Raw genomic sequence first — 25,669 nt, 5'->3', positions numbered from 1 at the left:
CGGGCACTGCAGCCTGGGCATGATTGACGGGCGTCGCTGTCAGTTAAACCCACCGCCCCTCCCCCCGCAGCCTCTTTCACGAACACCAACCTCCTCCCACACAGCACGTTCGTGGCCCACACTTCATAGGCTCTTGATGCTGTCAGTCCAATTACATCCCCTCTCCCTTCCATACCTCACAGCTGCCTGGCTAAAGGGCGGGCACGTACGTAGCTGTAATATCCCTGCTCTCATTGGGCTGCATGCCTGCCAATCACTCCTCCGAAGGGACGAGGCGAAGGAGACGGCGAGAGCGAAGTCGGCTTTGACAAAACAAGCAAGCGTTTCCCCCCACCCCCAACGGCAGACCGCTCTGCCCTGTGATTGGCTGCGCGGGAGGTGGAGAGGGTGGCCTCCTCAGGTAGCTGCAAGGGGAGACAGGGGTCGGAGAGGTGATGAAAAATGCCCGTATGTGCTCGCACATTACATCACCGCCAGCCAATCAGCGAGCGAGCGGTTCAGCCTCCCACCGCGGCGGGGGGAGGGAATGCGTTTTGGTGCTTCGCACCTCGGGTGCCGCCGGGAGCACAAGCGGGGGCAGGGGCGGAGGCGCCCGGCCTCGAAGGAGGGACCGACCGCCGCAGCGCAGAGGCGGGGAAGGCCAGGGCTTAAGGGAGAAGGCGGCTGGGGGCCTGGGCACCCCTCATGCGGTCCAGCCCAGTGGATCATTGGCCTGCACGTTGTCCGGCAGAGCAGGACTGGGCCCTGCCCCGGTCCCCGCCCTCGGGGTGCCGCGCTGCAGGCTGAACCCAGGGCTTTGCAATAGCAACGGTGAGGAGGCGGACAGGGGAGGTACTTGACTGATAGCAGCTGCGACCAGTGGTTTTCAGTAACAAGACAGGGTGTGTCGTATGCCCAGTGAGCACGCCAGTGCCACCCTCTTAGACAATATTATAATTGTGCGGCTAGTATACAGCCAACGCAACTGTTAATTTAACTCTCTCCTTTCAAATACAAAGTTGCCTCCGAAATATCTTTGGTAACAGCATGCGATCAGCACAGTGTCCTGAGGCACCTGCCCTTCGCACCTCCCTCATTTTTTCCATACTCCTTTTGGTTAGTGGCTCCAGGCTACCAGAAGGTTATGTTGAATTTAGGTCTCTTTCTGCAGAAGAACCCATTGATGCTGGTATTTTTTTTTAACCTCTGTAGTGTCATAGTCTTGTAGGAGTATTGTTGCCTATAATTTGACTTTAGCCCTATTCATCCATTTTAATCAGAAAAGGAAAACAAGGTACATTCTCTCTCCTCCCACCCCCCATCATGTTCTTATCTACATAAATGGTGAAATCCAGGTCCCATTGAAATCAATGACAAAACTTCTCTTGGCTTCAACTAAAAAAAGTTGACCCAAACTTCCTGCAAAGTTGGTGTTTTTGGAGTGCCCATGCTGTAATCTATTATCTGTACAGTAGCATAAAATACTTCCTTTACTAATACTTTTTACTGATGTAAACAATGTGATGCCCCGTCCTCTTTCATTAAATTGGTTTAAAGTTGCATTTCCCCCAAATTATATGCATCACATTTGTCAAGAACAGAACTTGTGATCATGGGCATAAAAGTCAGTTTACATGGCATTTTCCTTTTGTTCAGGTCTAAAAGAGTGGCTGCAATGGCAAAAGTTCATGAACGGTCCCTGGAAAAGGCTTTGATTTTTCATTGTGGGAGAAGGCTATTCTCTATTAATATACTTAAGTACGTGCTTGTAAAAAAGTGGACTCACTGCTGGAGTGTTTCCTGGTGGGTGGGTGTGGTGTAGCAGCTACCCTCTCCCCCACATCTGGCACCACATGATCACAGCCACTCTGGTTGTCTTGTTTTGGTCCGCCTCTTCCCCTGACTTGACCCTCTGGCCTGGTCACATTTTAAGTCAACCCCTTCTGGGGTATTAAAGTCCAAAAATAAAGGAATAGTATGAACTTTAACAACAAAATGGCAGATGAAATTCTGTGTTGATAAATCCCAAGTGATGCGCATTGGAAAACATAAACCCAACTGCACATACAAAATGGCAGGGTCTAAATTAACTCTTACCACTTAAGAAAGACATCTTGAACTCATTAGATAGTTCTCTGAAAACATCTGCTTCAATGTGCAGTAGCAGTCAAAAAAGCTAACAGCATGTTAGGAACCATTAGGAAAAAGGATAGATAAGAAGACCGAAAATATCATAATGCCACTATAACAATCAATGGTACCTTGAATACTGCAGGTAGTTCTGGTTGCCCCATATCAAATAAGATATATTTAAAATGGTACAGAGAAGGGCAACAGAAATTCTTAGAGGTATGTAACAGCTTCCAGATGAAGGGACATTAAAAAGACTGGGACTTTTCAGGTTGGTCTATAAAATCATGAATGGTGTGGAGAAGCTTAATAAGGAGATGCTATTTACTCTTCACATAACACAAGAAGAAGGGGACACCCAATGAAATTAATATGCAGCAGATTTAAAACAAACATAAGGAAGTACTTCTTCACACAATGCCCAATAAAACATATATTGTCTCTTGTTACCCTAACATCATGCGACCAACATGGTTACAACTACACAGCATACAACAATAGAAGAAATCTCATTTAGCCAGCTGAAATGGAATCTTCACAACATGAAAAAAAAGAAGCAAAACTTAACAGCTACATTTACTCCTGGGAAAATGCAAAAAACAAAACATCATCCCCAGCAGTCTCACCATATATAATCCTCTGACCAGTACATACAACTCCAGATATGCTGAACAGCTCTGCAGACAGACTTCAGAGAAAACTGAGGAATCATCTACTGCACCTAACACACCCCAGAAGTGACCACCTCAAACAAGAAATCATCACATGCTGCCACACACTGGAGGAAAAAAAGGGAAAGTTAGCTGGAAATCATGCAAGAAATTAAAAACAACTAGAAAAAAACCCCTGATGACAGCCATCCAACATGAAAACAAAAAGTGGAACCAACAACAACTACTCGACAACCCACAGAACACCACCTCCAGGAGAAACCATGATACCAGTACTCACCACATGGACACTGTATGATACCCAAACATCATCAACTTAATCAAGACTACCTCTCACTGTAGTTGAATTATCTGTACTCTCAAAGTCTAAGTCTAAGGGACTGAACTTCTGGCTCACTACAGAACCTGATACCTGCTAACATGTGGAGAACTAGAAGAATTCTTTCACTGTCGCTGCCTCAAAGAATTCTTTCACAACAATGATGGCACCACTCACAGTACCACATTCCCACCAACAGTCATAAGAAAAAAGAATCATCTGACTGGACACCACAGAACGGACGAAACCACTCTTGATCATTACGTTGATTGCTTCAGGGGAAAAAGTTGACTGTGAAATCCTTAACAAACATCACATTCACCATAATCTCTCCACTACCAAGAAGACAGCCATATGGTCCCTGAAATCTAACCACCAGATAGTGATCAAACCAGCAGACAAAGGGGGCGCCATTGTAGTCCTCAACCATGATGACTACGGTTAAGGAGGCCAACTGACAACTCTCTGACACCACCTACTATAAAGAACTCAAAGAAGACCCCACATCAGAATTTACCCATGAACTTAAAGATATCATCAAATCTTTTCCCAAACAACTCCAAGAGAAACTCTACAAACTTATCCCCCACAAACCCACCACACGGACCTTCAACATGCTTCCCAAGATACACAAAAAGGGAACTCAGACAGACGCATCATGTCTGGCCACGACACTCTTACTGAAGGAATATCAGGACCAGTGTTCCCTCTAATTTTTCCCACCCATGTGCAGAATGAATTGTGTTATGTACACCAATATGGAGGTGATGTGTGACATATTACCTCCATATTGGTGCGCATAAAATTCATGTGGTGGGGTAGGGCTGAGGGGTTCATAGTGTGGGAGGGGGCTCAGGGCTGGGGCAGAGGGTTGGGGTGCCGGGAGGGTGAGGGCTCCAGCTGGGGGTGCAGGCTCTGTGGTGGGGCTGGGGATGAGAGATTTGGGATGCAGTGGGGCTCCCCCCCCAGTTCTCTCTCCCTGCAGCAGCACCTGGGCTGAGGGGGAGGGGCACCAGTTCCCTGGCCGCGGCAGGTCCGGGGCTAGGCTGGGGAGGGGCCCCTGGCCATGGCAGGGTCGGGCTGGGGAGGGGCTGGGGGAAGGGCGCCTGTCCCCCAGCTGCAGCAGAGTCGGGCTGGGGGAGGGGCTCCTTTCTCCAGTCTGTGGCAGTCCAGGGCTGGGTTGGGGGAGCGGGATGCCACAGCAGGTCTGGGGCTTGGGCATCTCCCCCCACCACAGCCCTGAGCACCTGCACAGTGCTTAATAGGCAACTGCGCAGCCACGCAGTTTAGAGGGAACTTAGATCAGAACTCATAGAAACTATCCTCAAACCACTCACCACACAAAGGTCCAGCTTCCTCCAGGACCACAACTGACTTCCTCCACAAACTCCACAATATTAACAACCTCACTCAGAACATCATCCTTGCCATGGATGTCGCTTCCCTATATACTAACATCCCTCACAATGATGGCATAGCTGCCTGCCTCAAATATTTACAAGACAATAGACAACCCTCAGGTATCCAGCCCAAACACTTTGCCAAACTCATCCATTTAATCTTCACCCTTAACAATTTTACACTGAACAACAAACATTGTATCCAAACAATGGGAACAGCCATGGGTACTAGGATGGCTCCCCAATATGCCACCCTCTTCATGGGCCACCACAAATAATTTCTGGACAAATGCACCACAAAATCAATCATATACCTGAGATACATAAATAATATTTTCATCCTCTGGATGGACAGCTCATAGATTTCCACCACATCTTCTAAACCACCACCTGTCCATTAAACTGTCTCTGAAACATTCCTACATTAACATCAATTTCCTGGACACCACAATCAGCTTCAACAGATAACCCTATACAAGAAACTCACAGATCACCCTATACAAGAAACTCACAGATCACCACACCTACCTTCATAGATCCAGACCTCAAACACAATAAGAAATCTGCTATCTACAGCCAGACACTCAGATATTGCAGAAGCAAGGAGAAAGTCTGGGCTATACACCTTAACACACTTAAATCTGCTTTAATCAAACAAGGACACTCCCCCAGAGAAGTAGATCACATCTTGGAATGGGCCACCCAAATACCCTGAGAGAACCTGCTTCAATACAGAAATAAACCCCCCTCCAACTACCACTCCCAGCTGTCACCTACCATCCCAGGCTGGAACTCATACAGGGTATCATTAAATAACTATAACCCATCCTTGATGGGGATCCCATCCTGAAAGAAATCTTTCCTAAATCCCCACTTCTGGCCTTCAAACAAACCCCCTCATCCCTCCCCAACCTTTCCAAGCTCATCAGAAGCAAGCTCCCCACAGACCAGGACACACCAACTCAAAGCAGCACCAGACCCTGCTAGAACAACAGATGCAAAACCTGTAGACTCCAGGGATCAACACACCTTTCAGGGTCCATGGGTCCTACACAACATGTGTACCTCATCCAGTGCACTAAATTCCCCAATAACAAATACGTGGGTGAAAACAAGATAATCACTGCACTCTCAAATGAACTCACACAGGAAAATGATAAAAGACAAAAACACTCTATCACCTGTGGGTGAACACTTTTCACAAAGTGATCTCTCTATGTCTGACACACCTATATGTCATCCTCAAAGGAAACCTGCCCAACACTTACAAAAGACCCACTTGAGAGTTTAAGTTCATAACTCTGCTAGACACTAAAAATCATGGACTGAACAGAGACACTAGATTTATGGACTATTACAACCATCCGTTACCCACGAACCCCCTCTTTTTGTCTCTGACTGCAGAGGTGTTAACGGGGCCCTTCTACCTTGAATGGTCACTTAGAATATGTGTTAGCTATTTATGCTAAACAATCTGTTCCACCTTGCATTTAGCTGTGACACTCAGAGTGCCTTTCCCAGATGTAAAGAAGAGCTCTGTGTGGCTGGAAAGCTTGTCTCTCTCACGAACAGAAGTTGGTCCAATAAAAGATATAACCTCAGCCATCTTATTTAGCCAGGGTGGCTTTTTTTTTTGGTCCTCTTACTATTTTTTTATTTTTATTTTAGCCTCTATTATGGTGTTTTTAAAAAGTTTCCGTACAGCTTGCAGGCATTTCACTCTTGTGACTGCTCCTTTTCATTTCCATTGAACTAGCTTCCTCATTTTTCAGTAGTTTCCCTTTTGGAAATTAAATGCTACTGTGGTGTTGCTTCATCCTTACCTGTATAGCACTTTGCAGGGTTTGTCGTTAATCCAGCCACCCCTAGGGACTGGAGGACAGCCACTACCTGCTTCAGGTGGTCCTCCCAGTTCCAGCTATAAATATCATCAATAGAGGCTGAAGCATAATCACCATGCGGTTGAATGACCCTATCCATCAGCCACTGAAAAGTCACCAAAGCACCACTGAAGCCAAATGGTATGGTTTGGAACTGATATAGCCCATAAGGGGTTGCAAAGGCTGTCTTTTCTCCTAGATTCAGGAGTGAGAGGGATTTATCAGTACCCCTTCATAAAGTCCAAGGTGGTAACATACCAGGCCTAGCCAAACCAATCCAGTAATTTGTCTACTTGGAGTGTGAGATATGTATAAAATTTTGAGATAGCATTGATTTTCCTTATGTCTATAGAGAAGCAGCTTGTACTATCCTGTCTGGGCACTGCAACAGTTGGGCTTCTCTAGTAACTATGATACTCATCAGTCGCTCCACGCTCTAGCATGGCCTGGAGCTCTTGCTTTACGATTAAGGCTACGATTATGTCATGGAAGTCATGGATTCCGTGACTTCTAGCAACCTCCATGACATTTTCTGCCCAGGACTACAGCTGTCAGCCAGTGGAGCTCTGCAGCTCTCAGCTGTTGCTGGCAGTGGCCCTGCCTGCAGCTGTTAGCCGCTGGGCAGCAGGCGGAAGCAGGAGCTCCCAGCCGCTGCCCTCCTCCCCAAGCTCCCAGCCACTGAGGGTGGGGGGAAGACTCCGCAGCTGCCCATCCAGAGCAGGCGGCAGGGGGACGCCCACAGCTGCCCAGCCACTGTGCAGGGGACCCTGGAGTTCCCACTCACTGCAATAGCAGCAGGGAACTCCAGAGCCGCAGCAGTGGTGGGTGCTGAACCTGCCTTCCTCCCAATTTTGTCAGGGATATTTTTAATGAAAGTCAGGGACAGGTCACAGGCTTCCATGAATTTTTGTTTATTGCCTATGACCTGTCCATGACTTTTACTAAAAATATCTGTGACAATATCTTTGCCTTATTTATAATCTCTCTCATCTTCCTGGGATGCATATGATGGGCTAAAAAGACTGTGTAGAATGTAGCTGCCAGTTGTCGCGCTTGGGTCTTCTGGCATCAGATTCTCCCCAACACACATGGGCCTGATGGTCCAAGTGTTGTGTATCTGAGAGTCCTGTTCTGGCTCTGGAGCACAAGGGGCTATAAATAATCCCTTCTGAGCTTTCCATGGCTTTAAAAGGTTGACGTGGTAGATCTATTTAGTCTTTCTTTTATCAGGTTTTCTAATTTCTTAATCTGCTGGTCCTATCTGCTGTATAATTCATCAAACCAACGGAGTTGACTCTGTGTTAGAGAGCAATAGGGGCATCTATTCACCAGGTTTGAACACTTTGATATGGGCTCCTTTATTGTATGCACTCCAGTGCTTACCTTGTAATGAAAGAGGTGTAGGCATTCAAGAAATGACATGGTGGGGCTCAAGCATTTTTTTTACTTTCATAACTGATGCGGCAAGCCCAGAGGTGCCGGGACTATGAACTTCCAAGCCTAGACATGCCAGGGCTCAGCCCTGGCACAAATTAAGCACTGACGCACTCTCTTTGGCATTCAAAAAGTTCTCCCTTGCAAAGGAACTTAGACCTTCAAGCTCGTTGCGAAGTTTAAGTACATAGGGGACAACATTTTCAGTTTGAGAGCCCTGTTCCTCCCACATCTCCCTCACCAAGCCCAAAATCCTTTGAGGTTGCCTCCCATAAGATTTCAAAGAGAAGCCTGTAGATGGCTTGGCACCTCTCATACTGCAAACAGGAGGGGAGTGAAGCATCTGGTCCACATGATGAAGATATGTGGTGATGAACGTCTTTAGCATGTTCTTCAATATCCGATTAAAACATTCCACCAACCCATCCATTTAGCGGTGTAAAGAGAAGTTCTGAGTCTTAATTTTTATTCTTTTATACACTTAGCACATAACCTTCAATGTAAAGCTGGTTCCCTGGTCAGTCAAAATCTCCCAGGGCAGTGCTATCCTGGCAAAGACCTCCATTAACCCCCTCCTTGCCTGCATGGGGCTTGTATGCCCTATCACAGCCCTAGTTTTATTTTTCCATTCTCCCCTCTTAGGGCTTATGTAAGATACTTTCTAACAGACCCAACTAGTCCTTTTCTGCTTTCACTTAGGCCTGAATCTGGCAGTCTTTTAAATACAATTCATATATTATTCAAGTGATGGCACATCTGGCTGAAAAATGCTGTGTCTTTTGTGTGGGCCACTATAAAAATCATTCAGTCCTGATAATTCTTGCACCATACTTTGAATTGTGGCAAACAGAAACACTAGGATTGGGGGCAGGAAGGGATCGGTGCCTATCTGATTTTGCGACCATTTAAGCTAATGGGAAAATCTCCCATTGGTTTCAGTAGAAGCAGAATCAGGCAGATTGTCTGTAAAAACAGAGACATGATAAAACTCAGATTCCGCTTTACTTCATGGTTGCCATGGGATAATGACTATGCTCAATATGACTGAGGCACACTTAGCTGCTACTGCATCTTCCATTTATCTTCTTCCAGCATGCATTCTTTCTACAAAAAGAAAAGGAGTACTTGTGGCACCTTAGAGACTAACCAATTTATTTGAGCATGAGCTTTCGTCACGAAAGCTTTCGTCACGAAAGCTCATGCTCAAATAAATTGGTTAGTCTCTAAGGTGCCACAAGTACTCCTTTTCTTTTTGCGAATACAGACTAACATGGCTGTTACTCTGAATTCTTTCTACAGTGAATATTACACCAACACAGCCATACAAAGCCAGGAAATCACTAGTTGAATTTTAAACCACCCCTGGAAATCTAAAATCATGATTTTTGTTTTTTCTGCCCAGATCAACCCCCACAAGGCTCTTTCCTTCATCTCCATACAAAACATGAAACCTTAACTCCAGCCATAAACATCAGCTTTTGAAAGAGACAAAAAACATCATACTTCCCCATTACATCACCTGAGTAATACTAGAAACATTGCAAACAGTAACTTCCCAAAATGATAAACACTACTACAAATGCTTTCCACTTTCAAATAAAAAGTTTTCTTTTTTATCATCTAACATAACCCACCTAAACATAACCATCATCTAAAAAGCTACACCAAGCACATTAACCATCTAACTCAATGCAACATCACTTCAACATTCCAAACAATTAGAAAATATAAATATCTAGCCACTCCACATGGCTTAGAATTAAAATTTGCACAAGAGGCATGTGTGGCAAGAGGCATTTGTCATTGTGGTGGCGGTGGAAGTGGATGAGGTGATAAGGTGAAATAATGGCGGGATGTTGCAAGGGGAAGCTAAGGACTTTTTTGTGTGTGTGGTTGGGCTAGTCACTTAAGAGGTTTTCAATGAATTTTGTTTTAAAGAAAACATTTTTATATAGAAAAATATCAGTGTGTATATACATATAAATGCACAAACTACAATGTCCAGACTCCTTTTCTGGTCAGGAAAGTAAAACAGAATAATTAAGTAAAAATGAAAGCAAATTCTTAAGTGATCTATACAAATGCAACTGAATAGAAGGTTTGAAATGGACTCTATAGGAAAAAGTTGTAAATACAAAGTCAATGGGTCATTTACAAGAAACTTCTATTTGATGCTGCTCTAAAAAGGATGAAAGGATGTTCTTATTAAATGGATTTTTCTAAGTCCCCATTTTGTATGTTCTTTTGTTATTGTGAGAATAGATTTGTCTCTTCAGTGATAGCTGTTGATGGATCGCCTCAAGAATTAAATCTGCTTCATGCTCAAGTCAACGAGCTGTGAAATAGGTCTTGACAAAATAACATCAGTCACTTCAGAAAGATACTGAAGCTGACAGCACTTTTACATTATCATCTCACCTTTTACCTTTGGTTTCTGAGCTCTGAAAATGTTAGCTGTTCACTTGAAACGTGTGTCTGCCTAACGTGTCAAATGGACTCCATCCTAGTTTCATCACAAGAAGCAGATGCTCCAGTTTCACAGAACAGCATTTTACAGTCACTGAAAAGTAACATTCTTGATACAAAAATAATCAAAGTTTTTTTCTCCAAAGAAAACAAGCTGCTTAGTCTTTCCTATGCTCCTTCCCACAACCTGCTAAGTAATAGCCACCTAATAACCCATTTATTGAACAAATAGCATTAATAAAATTCATCACCCTACTGCTGGGCAGTCCCTTCTTGATACACTATACCCACTATGTGGAGTGGAAAGGAAAGAAAGGTCTACAATTCTCCCCTACTGACAGAATTCCCAGGTAGGCGGGAGTTCTATTTGAGACTTCCCTGCTGTATGACCATAAGAGAAGAAACCTTTCATAAAGGTTAAATTTATTTGCTGGTATTAACGTATCAATTACAAAAGATCCCCCACTGTACTAAAGAAGATGGAATATCTAAGCCCCCTGATCCTGCCATCAAATTTGTGTGGGTGGACCTTTGTGGCCATGCAGAGTCCCATGGGTCCATCCACATGAATCTGATGGCAGATCTGGGGCCAAAAACAGTAACAGCAGAGTTTTTAAATTGTTGCAGATGTGCATCAGATTGCCTTCTTTACCATTAGATAAATTAAACTGCGAAATTTCTTAACTTTAAGTGACTTACAACCTCCTGATTCTTATGAGTAAGATTCTAGATTTCTTTGAACAGTGTATTACTGTAGTTCTTCCTTACATATGTGGAATAGCTGGCACATGATACTCCTCCCTGCGTAGACCATCGTACTAAGAGATTTGTCATCATCATGTATAAAATATCTTGGCTTTAGTAAAAAGCAAAATTCCCGTTGATATCAGTGGAGCCAGGATTTCACCCCATTGATCTACTATTTACTTTATCTTGTACAGTGACAAATTATTGTACCAAATTCAAATAATATCACAAGCATGGTTAGTGTGTAAACTTTAACACATTTAACCTATATTTCTAAAATATGTATTTGCCCAATAGTCGAGCTAGGCAAATAATTTGTAAGAATTGGGGGTTTTTTTCAATTAATTTTTTGGCTTATGATTTGTCTCAGAGCAGATTAATTTAAAAAAATGTGAGAAAATAATTCACCAATTAATATTTTTACATAATTCTTGATTTTTAGATTGTTCATATGCATTTCATTCAGAGTATTTGAAATAGGAGCAACGCAGGTTAATTTTGGTTGGACACAGAGGTCAGTTGTCATGTTTCTGTTCTGTGATTGGATGACTGAGAATCACGTCTTCAGTGTAAATATTTACTTTTATGAATGCAAAAATATGCTTTCCACATGTACTCTCCTATAGTATGTATGTAGAATTGACTGTTTCTGCAAAGAGTCCTACCAGTAAATTTGCTAGATAGAACGGTTGCAGAAAGCAAACACAAAAGGGATATGAATAAGCTCAAACCAAATTAGTTCAATTTTTAATTCAATTTGTTTTATTCAGCTCTGCCAAACAGTATGTTATATTGCCCACTGATACGTGATCATGTTATGAATGCTCCTAGTACACTGGAGAAAGGGAGCCTTAGCAATGAGGGCCAGATATTCAGCTGCTGTAAACTGGTGAAGCTCCATTGACTTAATTGGAGCTTTGCTAAGTTACATGAGCTGAGGATTGGGCCCTGGATTTCTTGAATGTTGAGTATTTAAACATCTCAGTGTTAACTGTACATTAACATAGTATTTTGCATGGAAAATATGTATTTCTATGAGCAAAATAACAGAACAAAACTGTTGTTCACCTATCCTTGAGTAGCAGTCATTAAGCCAACATTTATCATTATCACCATGAGTTGGCTTAGTGTGCCCTACTAAACATTTGTGAATAACCCAAAGTATGTTTAAGATTGGAAAGTATTGTTCTAGATGGGGGTTCTGTTATCATCAGAAGGGACAGACATTGACTTGGGACTAAAGCCTTCATACTGAAAAGTCATTTAAAACCAAAGATCAGAATCCAACCAAAGATGCTATGGTATACCAATTCTTTAGTTTAAAATAGTAGGCCAGATCCTCAGCTAATGTAAATCAGTGTTGTTGCACTGCTCTTGTTAGAGCTGTGTTGATTTATATCAGCTGAGGATCTATGCCAGTAGAAGACACTTGCCTTAATCTTTGGCTAGTGCCATGGTAGAGACATACCAAGGTAATAAATTTATGGGTTAAGAATATTCTCTACTAAGATGACTGAGATGAATCAAAAGATGTAAAATCCACCTGCTTGAGTCAAGGCAGACTCCAAACTATCTATTACACACACGAAAAAAGGAAAATAGATAACACAAGTAAATAGAATATATTTACAATGTTTTAAATTATTAACTAGATTTAAGTGTGTCCTAGTTAAAATCTGGGTACCTCCGCTCTTCAGACTGGGCTCCATAAGACTTAGTGTGAGAATAGTTCTCAATAATATTAAAATAAGTATCAACTGTATTATGTAGGTGGGAGAGACATCTTATAAAATCCTGGAGAACCAGTACCAACTGTTTGCCTAGGTAGTTGTATAGTTCTGCACTACTTCTGATTCACCTGCAGTAAATGTCACTTCTAGTTTCCTTTGTTAAGGATCCATTGAATAAGTTGCAAACAAAAATGAGGGAACATTTGGGGTAACCTCCCATCATCCATTGTCTCTGTAATCTCTCAACTTCCCATTCCAACTTACACTAACACTGTCACCAGCACCAAGGCAGAAGTTCTGCATCATTCTGAGAAGCAGTGGCCTACATTATTCAATGTTCGTTATGAATAAAGTTAAAGTAACCTATAGTCATAAAACTCACAGAAGTGTCAGTGCCTACATAGAAAGTAGGCCGTGTTTTGACAAGTATTATAATGACATCTCCCCTAGCCTCAAACTACAAACAGTATTAACATGTTCCCATATTCTGGTTGTGACAGTCCCATGGACAACTCTACAATCAATTACTACTTACAACAGGAACCATCTGCTAAAGGGACTACACAGAGGCCATGGTATAGTCTGGGGGAGTAAGTATAGACATACATACTTTAACCCACTGGTTTGTGTGACTGCTGCCATGTTGGCCAACAAAGTACTGTTGTCCTATCTGACATCCGTGTCACCCCTCTGCCAAGTACTAGCACTTGTCTGGGGCCTTGCAGGTCATCTTCCCAGTTGAGAAGAAATCAATTACATGGAATCAGGGCATATACTAAATATAACATGGTTTATTTACACACATACACCAGTCCTGATATGAAATGGTCACACAGCATGCAGGGCAATTCCTTTGTTCAGGAATCTCCGTCCAACACCAATGCCCAGTTCCCATGGAGTACCTCTGCCTCAAGAATTTACTTTAAAGAAAGCTCAAGGCAGAGAGCAAACTCTGCTGCTGTTTGCTCAGCACCCTCTCTCCCAAAGCTACCTCTACACAAAACCTTGAATAATTGAAAACAAACAACACTGCATGTCTTTCCAAGAGTCAAAACTTGTTTATATGCTAAGGAAAAGAACTCACAAGATTATGCGTAACAGTACATCCTGGTGATACATGCCGTAACAATACAATACACTCATCCCATTAAGCCCATGCAGTAGTTGCCTTCCATGGCTTCTGTTGCAGAGGACCTACTGGAGTGGCCTCTCTGCAACATTCCTATGAGACTGTAGGCTGGTCTACCAGGCAGGGGATAGGCAGACAGCCACACCCAGATTAGGTTTCTGTCCCTTACTTCAGGGCTCTGTTTATTGTCTTCCCAAACAAAGCAAGAAGAATATACAATAAGCAGACTACACAGTCTGGTTAGGGGTTCGGACTGGGGTCCTCTGGCAGCTACCAGACAGAACCCTTTCTGACCCAGGGGCACTCCACAGGGCCAGACAGCCTGGCTGCAGTCTCCTGCTCTATTCAGCAATGTGTAGTGGGAGCAGGGGGGGAGGAGGGGATCAAGTGCCCCCCCAGATTGGCCTGCCAGGGGCTGGGAGGGAGAGGGGCCTCTATCCTCCTTTCCCCCGGCACGTTTGGCCGCTCTCCCTGGCAGGAGAGTACGTGTGTATGTCAGAGCGAACCTCCCAGCCAGGCTCTCTCAGGCAGAAGTGGCTCCATCCCGCTCCCTGCCCAGCTGCCAGGGAGAGTGGCTGAAAGTGCAGCGGGGGAGGCATAGGGAGAGAAGGACAGAGAGCCCCCTCCCCACATGTAATGTGGGACGGGGAGAGCATTGCAGCCCTGGGTGGGGTGCAGTGAGGGAAGGGTCACTGAGTGGGGAGACGTGGGGCGGTCACATGTCCTTCCTTTAGCTTGTGCCCCCTCAGTATGGGGAGGCACCACTTGTCTACTCGACCAACTGCATGGCTGAGCTCTCCTTTATATTCCCGCTGAGAGTTTGAGCAAATCATGAGGTGCTGATCAGCTGTGTCAGCTGATTCCCAATACCTGTCTGCTGGGCTCCTCTCTGGGGTAGGGTCAGCAGCTGCTCCCTGTCCCCCAGCCCCTAGGCTATTAAAGGGGCAGATAACCCTGTAACAGGGACCATAATAGGAGTCACCAATGTCCATTCTGTTTTCTCAGTGCTGATATTTCAGTATGCACCTTGGTGTAGTCTTGGTACTATAAAACTGGTTAAAAAGTAGAAGCTAAGTTGTCATAAAGCTTTGATATTTTCTTAAAATTCTTTCTACATATCTGCCTTTGCTAAGATAGCATTGGTTTGATGCCTAGTTTACAGAAATGTCTAAGACACAACTAGATAAGTCAGTGTACAATATAAACAAGTTTCTTACCTTTTCAAATCTGTGATCTTTGCAAATACAGCTAAAGAGGTGTTCAGCTAAGGTCATACAAGTGCAATTTTGGCTTACTGAATTAAAAATAGATCAACTCTGATTCAGCAACTACTATAACACCTGGAACTCCTATTAAGTAAATCCAGATACTTTAGTGGTGCTATAGTGCTCAACTTTCTGATAAAACTAAGTCTTAGTCTTCAAGCAGCATATAATCAGATATAGCTACTTTGAGTATAAATCACTTAGGATCTTCTGTTCAGCCACAATATGTACGACTTCTGTGGCATGGAATCCCACTCCAGAAGTCTATTTTTTTTTAGTGGGGAGCAGATGTTTGATGGAGATAAAAGATTACACCTCATGAGAAGTCTCCAATGTCCTAAGAAGCTGCCTCTCCACCCCTTCTGTAGTCTGGTGCAGATTCACCTGGGTGGAAGATACAAATAGATTTCAGTGAAAGAGGGTTGAGGCCTAACTGTGGTGAAAAGTTAGCTACGTGTACTAATCCAGTCTATCTGTAGTGGAGTATGTTTGGGAGTATGTTAGGAGTTTTTACTGCAATTTGAGTTCTGCAGAGATGAGACTGAACAACAAAGTTTGGATCATAATACAAAATATGGGTGAGCGTTCCACATCTGGGCTTTTGCTCAGACCCCATCCTTAATGCTACATAGTTATTAAGGAACTTGGAGCACAGATACATGTCCAGTGTCACATGCTCCACAATGTCCAGGTACAATAGGAATGGGAACAGTATAAATGTTTAGATTGGTTTCTACATCAGCCCATTTGATACAAAGAGTTGCCTGCCACCCATTAGTTATTATGCTTTATTTCTCAGCAGTCCATCTTTGGCTTTAGTCAATGTTTCCATTCGTCCATTTCTAAAACTTTCTAACATTAGTAGCTAGATTCGCTGGTTTGCCAAGTTCACTTTGTCCTGTTTATGCAGCACAAAGTGCACCAAAGCAGTCAGGGATTTCCCCTGAAGAATTTCCCTCATAGGATAAGTCACCTCCTGCACCACAATGCCTCCCTGTCCCAGAATAAGGGGAGAGAAGTGCACCTGGTTTTTCACTAGTGTAAGGTCCCTGCGGAAACCTATGTCAGTGGTGTAAATTCAAATTGCTTCCCTGAAGCTTTAACTTGCACTGGAGCTGTGCTGCTGTGAATCATGGAGCTGCAATCAACTCCCTGACAGCCCCTCCTTTCCACTGGGTTTGAGCAGAGCTTGAGCACAGTGGAGATTGAAGCCCTAGAGCAGGGATTCTCAAACTTTATCGCACCAAGACCCCCTTCTGACAACAAAAATGACTACATGACCCCAGGAGGGGGGACCGAAGCCTGAGCCCACCCAAGCCCCGCAGCCCAGGATGAGGGAGTCAAAGCCCAAGCCCAAGCTCCACCATCCCGTGCGGGGGAGCCAAAATTGAAGCCCAAGGACTTCAGCCCCAGGCAGGGGGCCTGTAACCTCAGCCCCGCCACCCAGGGCCGAAGCCCTTAGTCTTCGGCCCCAGATGGTGGGGCTCGGGCTTCAGCTTCAGCTCTGGGCCTCAGCAAGTCCAAGCCAGCCCTGGTGACCCCACTAAAATGGGGTTGTGACCCACTTTGGGGTCCTGACCCACGTTTGAGAACCGCTGCCATAGAGACAGCAGAGACCCATTAGTTCATCATCCTGCCAATTCAGGATTATCCTCTTCAGTACATTTATTAATATATTGTCCATTCTAGTTCTATGTCTCCCTAGGAAAGTAGCTTCCAATGCTTCCCTACTCCACAACTTTGTAGATTACACTGGGCTAGATTGTGCAACTTTAACTCACATTAGTGAGCACTTATTCACACAAGAAGTCCCATTGAAATCAGTGAGAAAACCTTCCCCTGCAGTTTATCAAAACTTTATTTCATCCCACTACTATTCCTAGTTACATCCCTTTGTACCATGCTGAATAATTCCTCTTCTTCTTTGGTGTTGATACCCTTCAGATGTTTCTAGACAGTTACGTCCCACATCTTCCTTAGTCATATAGTGAAACTACGCATATGTTTAGCTATATTAATCCTGTCTCAAATCATTCCCTCTCATCCCCTGATCATTTTTGTTGCTTTTGTTTGAGCTCCTTTCCATTCATTAATTCCTTTCTGGAACTGAGGAGTCCAAAACTGAATGCAGTATTGCAGCTATGGAGACAGAAAAGCTACATTAGCTGGACTTTTACCTCTCTGCTCCATGACATGATGAGTCTCAATTTCCAGCCCAAAATGTCACTGGCCTTTTTCTGCAAATTCCTGTTTAGTTTTCTATCCACTATCACTGCTAGCTCTCTTTCAGCATTACTGCTGTCTTGGTTTCTCCCTCTTTGAATATCTGGACTTTAGATGATTACCCCTTCCCTTCAAGACAATTTTAATTCGTTTTGAGTGTAACACTTCATGAGAAAACCATTCAAAAGCTCAACTGTGACCAAATATATTGCACCCTACTGTGTTCCTTTTCTCTTGGTTTTGTTATTTTAACAAAAAGCAATCAAGTTTGGGTAGCAAGGTCTGTTATTTAGACCTGTGCTATCCATTGCACTTGGTTATATTATCCTGTTAATTTTCGGACATTTTATTTTAATATTTTGTTCCCGTATTTTGCTAGGAAGAGAAACTAGAGTTATCAAAGATAGACTTCTGGCATATTGTAAAACTTATTTTGATTGTCGTCCCAAACTGACTGGCTGATGAGGATTCTGAGTTGTATAATTATGGCAGCAACTGAGTCATAGTAAGCCAGTACATTAACAATAACTTTTAATAAACAGTGATACTACCTGCTGTGCGATTAATGTGTCATACATTGGAGACTGCTTAGGTGAAAACCTGGTAGAGTGTGATTTTTAAAAATTTTTTGCAGCAAATTGCAAATCATCTTTTTGACACTTCCCAAGCAGTCGTCCTCTAAAAGAAAAAAATGTAACAGAATCATTGCCCTATTTTCTCACCATTTTAAAGTGAATTAAACAAGACCAAATTAGGGCCACTTCAATTCTGAAGGAGAGTTTCCATGCAGGGGTTTAATGCAGTTTAACTGAGCCCCTTTAAATTCACATATTCAGTTAATTTGGATTAACTTTCTTGAGTGTCCCCTTGTAGACAAGCCCTAAAGATGTGATTTTAAACCAGTTTAGTTAAAACGGTGCAAGAGGCAGCATGGACACTCATATAATTATAAACTGGATTAAAATAATAATTAATAATTATTGTGGTTTAGCTTAATTTTCGTAGGAATTAGTATAAACTAAACCACAATAAGCCACTTACAAACCAAAATATGTCAACACATAGATTTGCACCTGTTTAACTAAGCTGTGTTTTTGTTAAATCACACTTTTAGTTAAGCTGATGCAATTATGTCATGTAGACAAGGCCTAAATAAACAGTACTAAGAGGTGGGAGAAAGGAAATATTGTTTCCATTCATGCTATACTAATGCTAATGATTAAAGAAAGTGCCGGGTAACAGTTAACTGGGCTGTAAAATGTATATTGTGAGGACAATATTTTTGTTAGGATCTATAGACTTACAGCTCTTGTACCAAAAAGGAGTTAGGTAATGCCAAATAAAGGGCAATATTACATTAATTAACTTTATACCTACAGTATCCTGCAGTGCTATTCAGTTATTTGTTTGGTGTTTTTGTTATTGCACTAAGTACATTTAAGTATCAGTGGCTTGCATGAAAACATTTCACATGTAGCTATAATAATACTAAATTGCAATCATGTAGCTGGTTCTATCCAGATCTGTCAGAAACGTCACGTCACATTACTAGGCAGCATTATCACTGTTTTACAGATGGGGAAAAATGGGGTCACCAACTTGCCATGGATCATAGAGAAACTTTATCAGAGAAGGAAGAGAAAAGTCCAGATCACCTCACCCATAGTACTGCCAGCAACTAGATGACACTCCTTCCAAATTGCCACTCTGGCTAGTGTGCGCTAATGCACTTACATACTAAAGGGAGGTATGACATCAAAATAGCCATAGAAGCTGTGGAAGCAACCTTCAATTTTCTCCTCTCCTCTCCTCTCCTCTCCTCTCCTCTCCAAAAAAGTCCACTTTCCCCTTCTGACCTCTTTGCTTTCTTATTAATACAGTAATTCAGAGAAAATGCCAGGTTCAAATTCACCATCACCTGACCTAGTCAAGAGCAAAAATCTTTCATGTGGAGAGTTTCTGCCCAAATTCAACAGCATTTTTAAAAAATAAAATGAAAAGACCGTCTCAAAGATATAACAAAAAACAACAGATAGATACCCATACCCTGGTGTGTCAGTATGTTTATTCCTAGTTTACATTATCAAAAGACAACTTTAGTTCTTCCATCCTTTACCCTCCATTGACACAGTCTTATGGAGTTCCCAAGTGTAAATCCTTAGCCCCTGATTGGCCTCAATAAGTCCTATTATGTTATCCCAACCCTTTCTGTGTGTGGTTTTGTCACTAGAGATTTGAGCAGGGAGTTAATTCTTTTCATGCTAGGTCCTCCGCATCCAGTCACAAAAGACTGGTAATTCACAATCTGCTCCATCTGCATATCTCTAGAGACTTATCTATGCCTTTCAGGGTTGGATCATGATTTCTTTAGTAAGAATATAATACCATTTGGTCTGTTCTACACAGGTAAAACCCAACGATATCAGAACATGATTAGGACACAAGCATGTTGCAAACAGGTTCCCTGACATAGCAGTAGTTGTTGTATATATACAGGACCCTGCAGGCTGTTTATATCACTGCTTGAGGAAACTGAAGCAGCTTTAACTGGCTTTTTCTAATCTAAGAGTTAACCACAAAATGTTGTGTTTTTTTAAATTTAATGTAAATTGTTAAATCTAAATTTAACTATTTTAATGATTCACAGCAAATTTGATCTTCAATTCATGAAGAAATGCACACAGTTCGTATGGATGTTTACAGCATAGAGGCAGAAGACACGGGGTTACAAGTTGTAAGCTATCTAATAAGGATCTTTTTTTTAGTAACAACAGCCAGTTTTCAAATACCTAGTAACAAGTTTCATAAAGATGCAATCACACCAACGTAAATATGCCTTTAATCTATTTTTTAAAATGCTGCTAAATCCCTCTTCACTTTATCCATTAGTTAAATCTTCCCTCAAGGGGACTGTATGTGTGCATTTCTAATTAGCATGTCCTCATGAAGAATACTCATACTAAAATATTTCATTAATATAAACTATTCTTCTGGTGTTTATAAATGACATTAGTGTGGCTGGACAGATGAAATACCAAGATACATTCTCACCATGGTGACCTACAAGAGAACTGTCATAACAGAGGCGGCTGTTGCCACTACAGCTTCCAGAACTCCTGCTGTTGATGCTGTTGCTTAAGGAAAATCTGCTGCCCTTTTCTGCAGTTATTGGCTGAGCTCTGTCTGAAGATCAGATTGCAGCTTGAGGGCAATGTTCACTCCTTACTGTACATCAGTAGCAAAGGGAGCATAGGAGCAAACAAGGTACGCCAACTGTATCAATGGCCCAAATCTGCAATGTGCTGAGCACTCCCTGGGAGGTGCTGAGTGCCCTGACCACCTCCTGTCTTCAGTGGGAGATGAGAGAATGTAGTACCCTTGCAAGATCAGCCTCTACAGGTTCCATTCTGCTCTCGTTGCTCAGAACAAAATCTCCTGGCTTCAGCAGGAGTATGATCCATATAAAGCATGCAGGATAGACTCCAAAAAGGAAAATCCAATGGGGTTTTTTAAAAATGGAAATGAATGAATGTCACATGAAATTTATAAAATAAACAATGGGGATGTTGTTCCTCTGCACATTTAACAATGTTAACTCTGTTCCTACATTGCAACCCAGGGCACTGCCAATAAGATATATAGATGTACACTGTAAGGACACCTGTGCACCAATCTCAGAAGAAGAAAATGCATTGCATATAGTGCGTCCCTTTAACAAGCTATGGCTGCAGCTACTCATTACCTAATTGAATAAGTGAATTTTAAAATTATTGGTAAAGATATATGTATTACAGGAGGGTCTAAGGCAAGTCTCAAGATGGCATAAAGCTTTTTTTTTCTTTTAGATGCATGCTAGGCTGAGAAAAAGAGCATGAGAGGAGCTGCTTTCCTGAGGTCTTTAGTCTGCAATACAAACGTGCAACAAGAAGAAGCCAGTCTCTCTGGAACAAGGGGGTCAGAATTATAGGACTTTGATATTTTAAAAGCAACGTTTTTAGAAATGGAAGGGACCCCAAAGGAGATCTGACTAACCTGGCCAGTACCAGATGCTATTAAATCCCTTCCCGCACCCAGGGGCGGTGAGTTATATAGGTCCGTGGTACCTGGGCTCCAGGAATATTCAAGGCCCGGGGGCCTGGCTCCACCAATTTTTGGAGCCAGGTCTTGTGACAGATTTATGTTACCAATCTGCCTGAGGCATTAGGTGATTAGGCTGAGGCTGCAGGATTGTTTGGGGAGGGGATGAAGGAGCACACCAAGTGTCTAAGTTTTAAAACTTTATTAATAAAATAATAAAATAACAGCAGTGAGTGTTGGGACAGCTCCCACGTTACTTAAAGGAAGAAAGAAAGCATTAGTATCCCAGCCCTAACCCACTTCCATACTCACGCACGCACAACCCGAGGCTGGCCAAGCCTGGGTGTAAAGTAAGAAGAAAATGGGGGGAAGGGTGGACGGGAGTTCTTGCCCCGTGCACGGGTCATCCAGGGTCCGCTGTGATTTTCGACTTGTTGTGGCTTTTGGGAGGGTTTTTAAGTCCTGGATTCTTTTGGGGTGTTTTTGTTTGGTGGCTTCTGTTTTTGGTGCTTTTTGTACCAGTTTAAAGCTTGCTGTGGCCTCCTCGGCTTTCCCAAAACACACCGGCTCCAGATACTTTGTTTCCCGCCCCCCCCCCCCCGTTGGCCTTTGCCATTTTATTTGTTTTTATTGTAATTTTTGCAGCCCTGCTTTGCTTAGTTTCTTTTTTTTTTTATGGCTGGTGGAGGGGGTTGGGTAAGATGTAAATGCAGCTAAAGACTTCTCATCGAGCCTATGACCTTAAACCGGGGCCAGCATCTTATCTCCAGACAAAGCTAGCTAAGGTGTTAAGTTAACCCATTCTCTGCTCTCTTCCTTCCTCCCCCTTTTGGCCTCTCGCAACCTGCAAAGAAATCTTCCACTCCACACTCACACCTTTAACCCCCCCCCCCCCAAATCCTTTCCCATGCATATGCCTATATAGGCGTCAACAATATACAATGCTGGTGCTTACCCAGGGAACCCATAGGGGGGCAATTTTATTGTAACTGGAACATTCCCATGGGGCTATTTTATTGTAACTGTAATAGTCTCTCCCCTGATCCTGCCTGCCGCCCCCACATGCCTGCTTTGGAGCATCCCCTGGCCCCTGTCTGCCGCCCCCACGCACTTCCCCTGGGCCCTGGAGCATCCCTGCCTCAAGCGGATGGCTGCCCTGTAGCTTCGCACTGCTTCCTTGCCACCGCTGGTGGCTGCTGCCTACAACACAAGAGCGGCGCCGGCGGCAGGCTGAGGCAGCTACTACACCTGCAGAGAGAGAAGGGGAGGGAGGGGCAAACATGGTTGGCAGCCCTCCCCTCCCCTGCACCCACCGGGAGGCGATGTCAAGGGGGCTTCCAGGAGATGGAGTCTGGACCTCACCTGAGCAGCTGCTGAGGCTTGGGTGAGTGTCTGACCGTATTATCTGTGTTCCCCCACCACCACCCGCAGCCACCACTCCTGCTCCACACTGGGCAAAGGGTAGCCCCATCCCCCATGAGGCTACGGTGAGGGGCAACAGGCTGCAGCAGGGGAGGAGGCCACATGTGATGGCAGCCCTCTCCTCCCCCCCCAGCACCCACTACAGGGGAGGCGAGGGGGCTTCCTGGACCTGAGAGGGGCCCGGCCCCTAGGAGCACATGCAGTGATGGTGCTGGATGAGTGTGCTGCCTGGGGGAGAGGGCTGGGGGACTGGGGAGTCCTCCTCTCTGGCCCCAGCCCCATGGCAGCCTACCTGCACCCCAAACTCCTCATCCCCAGCCCTGCCCCACCCCAGACCCCACACCCCCCCACAACCCTACCCTCTGCCCCACCTGAGCCCCCTCCTGCACCGTGAACCCCTCATCCCCGGCCTCACCTCGCAGCCCTCACCCCCACACCCCAACCCTCTGCCCTAGCCCTGAGCCCCTCCCACACTCCAAACTCCTCAGCCCCTGCCCCACCCCAGAGCCTGCACCCCGAGCCAGAAACTGTTTAAAAGGGAAACTGTTAAATGCTTACTGTTTCCAGTCCATTTTTACATTATTTTAAAATATATATTTCGGCTTACAAGGCAGGTGTGTGTTGGGGGTGGGACTTGGACCCGTTCTGGGCACCATCAAAAATTATACAAACCTGCTGCCCCTGCCCACACCCAATGAAGCAATAGTGATCTAGTGAAAAATCTAGCAGGAAATCTAGTGTGAAAGGGGGGTGTGGACTGAAAATAATTAAAGAGACTTTGGGATTCTATTTTTCTAAAAGAAAAATAAAGCAATTTATATCTAAGTTACCAGGAAGTCAATGAAGCAGAAACCCACCATGGACTAGCCAGCACTTTTAGATTCCAGATGGGACAAGTCTCTGAGTCAGAGAGATCAAAGGACAGAAACATAGATGAATCACCGCAGGATAGGAGTGTGATCCATGACTGACCACAAGAGCAAGAAAAGTGAAGCATGTAATCCAGAACTATAAAGGCACCATCAAACTTGGCATACTAAAGAGAGAAGCCGCAGTTTCCCAGAGAAGCTGCTAGCCTGGAGAAGGAGTGGGCAGCATGAGGGTAGGTAAGAATTGTTTTCTCCAAAGATATGAACAGTGTAGCAGAACAGTTTCTGGAGCCCCCTACTGACATGATTAAGTGCTTGATCCTACTCCTGTTGGGAGAAGGATCATTTTGTAGACCTGATTTTCTGTTGCCTGTGACTTGGGTAGTTATATACCACAAGAGGTTAAAAAGCAAATGGTTCCAGAACAAGTCCAGGCAACACAGAAGTCTAGACCTGTTCATTTTATACACACTCTCCCCCCTCACCTCTTTTGAATAAATACTTGTAGATTCCTTACAAAAAATAAATAAATTACCTTGAAAGTGGAGAGCTGGCATGAAACCATTTATGTCATCATGATTTAACAATTATACCCAACTGTAGGGAAGATCAGGAAATTACAATGAAGTGGAATGCAGGGAAGTACCACTTACTTTGTTTCAGAGAGAGTTTCCATGGCATTTCCCTTTTTATGCCATTGCAATATTTGTACTGTTACAACAGAGAACTACTTGTAGGCGTACACCAGCTCGCTGCTGTAGCTTTTCAGAATTACATCTAAACATGAGAGAGAGATTGACAATGGACTTAATATTCTTTCCATTGAAGTCAATGACAAAATTCCCATTGACTTCCACTGGGCTCAATATAGTCATAGCAACACTTATTAGGAATTTATTGGACTTGATTCTGATCTCACATCAATTTTTATACCACTTCACTGGAGTGACTCCTGATTTATACAAATGGAAATGAAATCAGAATCAGGCCCATTATTCATTAATTATTTCAGAGTGCAAGACTAGAAACGTTTCACAACTGCGCCCTGCTTCTGCTCCCATTGAAACCATGGCAGAAATCCAATGGTAAAGTTTAAGGCCTTTGGTTTCCATAAACATCAATAAATTATCACTGCTTATGTATAACTGGAACATGTATAAACAAACCTCTGTGGCTGGACATAAGAATAGTTATGTCTATCCACACCATTTTAAAAGCTGGTTTGGAAATAATAGCACGAAACATCTTATGAATACACATTGAATAAGACAAAAATAAATAAATAAAACTAAAATCACAGAATTGTATGTGTCCCTGTGGCAAAAGCATGCTAAATTAAATTTTAAAGAAATCACTCTGGAAATCATATCACTGTAAGCCGGTATAGAGACTAAGTAGCTGAATGCTCACTTACTGAATGAGTCAGCATGAGTCACTGGCAGACATGCAGTCCTGTGGATATGTGAATCTTCAAGGTAAATTTAGAAGCATTTCATGGCAACAAAATGATGTCATCCTACTGCTTTTTGTCTAGCTGACATTTAATGATGGTCCCAACTTTCCTGGAGAGCAGTAGATATTCTTAACTTAAACACATGTAACCTTTTTTCCTTCTATTTCTTCATTCTGACCTTTTAATTAGACAAAGCTAACACAAGTACGAAAGCACATAAGGAAGCCTCTGGTTGTAAATAAAACTGTTACTCGCTTGCATTAAACTTACAGACTAGAGCAACATTTCCTTTTAGAGTTTGAGTCCTGATTGCCTGATCAGATCAGAAAAGGTGGGTTTTCCCCCCTAATTTTAATTGTTTCCACTTAAAGTTTAGAAATGGATGAGTTGCTATAACAAACAAGTTTACTTGGCTGACATTACTCCATATGTAATAAGCAAAGAGGGAACATTTTGTTTTGAAGGATTTTTTTTA

The 25,669-nt window shown here is 43.3% G+C and overlaps 1 long non-coding RNA gene across 1 annotated transcript; it reads left to right on the top strand.

Moving 5' to 3' along the window:
• The first annotated feature begins 261 nt into the window (after positions 1-261).
• On the top strand, positions 262-21,247 carry LOC141985345 (uncharacterized). Its single transcript, XR_012638912.1, has 3 exons — positions 262-400; positions 13,257-13,346; positions 21,219-21,247. It is a non-coding gene; the product is annotated as an uncharacterized LOC141985345 (long non-coding RNA).
• The last annotated feature ends 4,422 nt before the right edge of the window (positions 21,248-25,669 follow it).

Source organism: Natator depressus, chromosome 3, assembly GCF_965152275.1.
Source record: "Natator depressus isolate rNatDep1 chromosome 3, rNatDep2.hap1, whole genome shotgun sequence".
In the NCBI taxonomy this organism is placed as follows: domain Eukaryota; kingdom Metazoa; phylum Chordata; order Testudines; family Cheloniidae; genus Natator; species Natator depressus.
The sequence above is the reverse complement of the archived record's forward strand: the minus strand, read 5'-3'. Positions and strand labels throughout refer to the sequence as shown.